This window comes from Bradysia coprophila, chromosome X (assembly GCF_014529535.1).
Source record: "Bradysia coprophila strain Holo2 chromosome X, BU_Bcop_v1, whole genome shotgun sequence".
NCBI classification, from domain to species: domain Eukaryota; kingdom Metazoa; phylum Arthropoda; class Insecta; order Diptera; family Sciaridae; genus Bradysia; species Bradysia coprophila.
This window is the reverse complement of record NC_050737.1, coordinates 512,302-512,959: the sequence shown is the minus strand read 5'-3', so window position 1 is coordinate 512,959 and position 658 is coordinate 512,302.

Below are 658 nucleotides of genomic sequence, written 5' to 3'. Positions count from 1 at the left end.
TAATTAGAACGTTAATTTGCGTATTTTCATTCGTAATTATTTTCCAAAACTGATAAATAATGTAGCTGGTCAGGTACACCTGCACGGTCAGCTATACCCTCGCTTACCTTAGTGCCTAAAAAAGCATTTACCACTTGGTTATTTATGCAATCGAGATGCATCGACAACGTTTTATGCCACAGAGGCATCTGAAGTTTGCAAACTTTGCAGATTATGATGCTGAGTGGCATAAATTACTATTTCCTAATTTTGACTGGGAGGTGCGGTAATCATGATTTGATAGAGAAATGAAACGCATTCTGTAACAAAATAATTTGAGATACTAAAATCTTCCCAATTCGATTAATCTTTATTAAAGGCAACCAATTTAATACACAGACATAATTGGACTAACTAGATTACTGCGCATTCAGATTCAAGGCATACTAAAATTGAACAGTGGACTGCTAGATTATTAAATTAAACTAAATCAAACATTTTACTGTTACTCACCTCAGTGTGAAATTAGTTATTTAAAAGCATTTACCACTTGGTTATTTATGCAATCGAGATGCATCGACAACGTTTTATGCCACAGAGGCATCTGAAGTTTGCTAACTTTGCAGATTATGATGCTGAGTGGCATAAATTACTATTATCTACCAAGGTCAATACAATA